We start from the raw sequence: 4,251 nt of genomic DNA on the forward strand, positions 1-4,251 counted from the left end.
TAGAAAGTAGTTCTTATTTTTGAATCATTGTCGGTTCGTGCTACAGCCGAGGGCTTTGATTTCGAAATAAGAAATATTTGTCTATTACATAGAAATGTGTACATTGAATAAGAATCTAAAGGTCGGTACGTGCTACAGCCGTGGGCCTTTGGGGATTGATTCAACTGTACGGAATGTTGGGTTAGACTTGACTTAGAATATTGAGTTTGTCGTGCTACAGCCGAGACTCAATTATTCAAGAGGCTTAAGTTTGATTAGGGAATAACATGAGATGTAATTGACAAGAGTTGTCTGCCTATTGAACATTACATGGCGGTTCGTGCTACAGCTGGGGTCGTGTAATGGAATGTAGGATCCCTATTCCCACTAGCATTATGAATGCTTAATTTTTCACGTAGGGGGTTGAATAAATTAGATAAACTAGTGGGAGCCACTTATGAATAAAGACCCGATTCATGTAGTGTTTTAAAATGAAATCGAATATTTTCTAAGTGTTGTTATGTGTTTATCATTTACAGATTTACTTTGTACGTTATGTCTTCTGCACTATCACTCAGGAGCATACTAGATGCTCACAAATTGACTGGTCCTAATTATGCTGACTGGCTTCAAAACTTGAGAATTGTTCTCAGGATTGAGAAGCTGGAATACGTGATTGACTCACCTAAGCCTACTGAACCTGCTAGTGATGCACATAATGATGAACATGTTGTGTATCGTAAGTGGATAGATGATGCAAATGTTGCTCAATGCATCATGCTAGCTTCCATGAACATTGAGCTACAGAAGCAACATGAGCATATGGATGCTCACACTATCCTCATGCATCTACAAGAGTTGTATGATGTGGCAGGGAGGACAGCTCGATATGAGATATCAAAGGAGTTGTTCGGTTGTAGGATGTCTGAGGGATCATCTGTGAATGACCATGTACTTAAGATGATCAATTTGATTGAACATCTTGGACAACTTGGTTTTGCCATGGATGGGGAGCTGAGCCAAGACTTGGTCTTGCAATCGCTTCCGAGTTCGTTCTCGCAGTTTGTTGTGAACTTTCACATGAATAAGTTGGATGTCAGCCTGCCTGAACTCCACAACATGTTGAAGACTGCGGAATCGAATTTTCCCCCTAAGAAGAGTTTTGTTCTTCTAATTGGTGAAGGTTCCAATCCTAAGAAAAGGAAGAGGAACTCTTCCAAGAAGAAGAAAGTAGGTGAGAAAACGCCGGTTCCACCAAAAGCTGAAGACCCCGAGAGCAAAGTTGTTTGCTTTCACTGTAACAAGGTGGGGCACTGGAAGAGGAACTGCAAGGTTTACCTTGCAGAATTGAAGAAGAAGGGTAGTGATACTACCGCTTCTGATTCAGGTATGTTCATAATAGAAGTGAATATGTCATTTCTACTTGGGTATTAGATACCGCCTGTGGTTCTCATATCTGCAATTTGTTGCAGGGACCAAGGAGAAGTAGGACTCTTGAGGAAGAGGAGGTGATTCTACTAATGGAAATGGAGCAAGAGTTGCTGCTGAAGATGTAGAATCATTTCATTTACATATGCCTACGGGCAAGACTATTGTTTGAAATAATTGTTATTTTGTTCCCTCGATTTTGAGGAGTATTATTCCCATGTTAGACTTGGCTGGATTTTCATTTATTATTGAGAATAATGAATGTTCTATTCTTAGAGATAATATTCTTTATGGACGTGGTACTTTAAATAATGGTTTGTATATATGTGACATAATTTACTTCAGATTGAACAAACTAATAAAAGAAAAGGGATGATGAAAATCTCACTTTATAGTGGCACTGCAGTCTCCAATTAGTGGACATGGAGAGAGGGCTGCAGATTTGCTAGGAATGGTACACACAAATGTATGTGGACCAATGTCTACGCAAGCCATGGGTGGATTTTCATACTTCATTACTTTCATAGATGATAGATCTGGATTCAGATATGTGTTTGATGAAACACAAGTCTGAGGCCTTTGAAAGGTTCAAATAATATAATTATGAAGTGGAGAAATAAACCAAACATAGTATTATAATTCTTCGATTAGATCGAGATGGTGAATACTTTAATGGAGTGTTTCTAGATTATCTCAAAGTAAATGGTATAGTCTCCCAGTGGACTCCTCCAGATTGGTATCTGAAAGGAGAAATCGAACTTTGTTAGACATAGTTCGGTCCATGATGAGCTATACAAATCTTCCAGTATTCCTATGGGGTTATGCATTGGAAACCTCAGCATATTTACTGAATATGGTGCCTTCCAAATCTGTTCCTCAAACTCCGTATGAGATATGGAAAGTAAGGAAACAGAGTCTTAAACACGTTAAGATTTGGGGATGTCCAGCTTATGTCAAGTAAGTTGACCCAGATAAGCTGGAATATCGATCCGTAAAATGTAGTTTTGTGGGATATACTAAAGAGACTTTAGGGTATTACTTTTACACCAATCATCGGGTGTTTGTCTCCAGACATGCTACCTTCTTGGAAAAGGAGTTTATCCTTGAAGGAAACAGGGGGAGCAAAATTGAACTTGATGAAGTTCAAGAAACACAAACTACTATGGATCAAGTGGAAACACCTGTTCTGACTGAACAAACTTTTGTGGAATAGCCCATTCGTAGGTCAGGGAGAGTGTCTCGCCAACCTGAGAGGTAATATAGCCTTGTCATTGAGAATGACAATGAGTTGTCGATCATTGATGATGACGACCCTGTAACCTATAATGAGGCTATGAGTAGTGTTGACTCAGAGAAATGGCATAGTGCCATGAAATCCAGAATGGAATCTATGTATACGGTATACAAAAGATAGATTATAGCAGATGGCCAGGTGGAGACCTTTAAGGCCAGGCTTGTGGCAAAAGGATTCAAACAAAGGCAATGGATTGACTTTGATGAAACCTTTTTACCTGTAGCCCTGTTAAAATCAGTTCGGATTTTGCTTGCGAATGCTGCTTACTGCGACTATGAAATCTGGCAGATGGCCAGATGGTTTTCTTTCCAAGGGAAATGAAAACCTAGCGTGTAAGCTGCTGCGAACCATATGTCGTTTAAAGCAAGCTTCACGAAAGATGGAACATTCGTTTTGATGAGACAATCAAAGAGTTTGATTTTATCAAAAACGCAGATGAACCATGCGTCTACAAAAGGGTTAGTGGGAGCGCGGTAACATTTCTTATATTGTATTGAATTAGAGTTGACACACATAACAACATAGTAGACCCACTCACAAAGCTACTTTATGAAAGTCATTTTGATCGTCAAGATGGGTATTAGATACCAGAGTGATTGGCTTTAGTACAAGTGGGAGATTGAAAGGAATATGTCCTAAGTCCAATCGTGTATTAGGATTTAGGAATAACTTTTATGTAATCTGTTTTAATTTCATTGATATTAATAAAGACTTGTTTTGTTTTTATTACGGGCTTTATCTATTTAAGTGTTTAAATAAGATATACCATAGTTTAGAGTAAAGCTTTTTATGGATTATGATAAGATCATAATAGTGAGACCTAAAAAGATGATAACTCTAAACTTAAATAGTTCCTGGTCATAGGATTACTAACTGGTAATTAATAATCCGTAGAGATCGGTACATACTATGCTTGCTTCATTATGAAGGATGTCTGTTCTCATAGACATTTGTGTGATGACACTATAGCTAGTATGTAGGTGCTTATTATGGAATAAGTTCACTGAACATGACTCGCACAGCTGAACAACTGATGGAGTTCACTCACGTGTCAGCAGTTGTTCACATAGTGATAGTTGTACAAGCATCCTTAGACTTGAGGTCATCATAGTCATCTTGTGTACACTGAACTATGCTTTGGTTTAGTTCTTAGTCTCCAGGGACAATTATTAGGGCTCTTCTGGGTATAGAAATTTGTACACGAAGATAGTGTATGATCAATAAAGGATCTACCCTTTCCAGTGAAGGAAGCGAATGTTCAAGGCTGATCCACTTATGCTAGTTCAGGAATCTCTGGCCAGAGTGAATGAAATTAGAAAGGAGTTTCTAATTTGCATAGAACTACGCATAGTAAATGGTAAGCAAGTGATTGAATTAGATAGGCTTGACACGAGATCCATGCCTTGTATTTAATCGGGACATTGTAGGGTAGAAGGAGTTTATTGTACGGTAACTATTCACTGACAGGTTCTTGGTATTCTAAGCAGTGAATTCATATTATCCGGATAGTCGCGATATGTTGAGAAGCATCACTCACGATGTAGAATAAA

The sequence above is a fragment of the Apium graveolens genome, unplaced genomic scaffold (assembly GCF_009905375.1).
Source record: "Apium graveolens cultivar Ventura unplaced genomic scaffold, ASM990537v1 ctg4774, whole genome shotgun sequence".
NCBI classification, from domain to species: Eukaryota; Viridiplantae; Streptophyta; class Magnoliopsida; order Apiales; family Apiaceae; genus Apium; species Apium graveolens.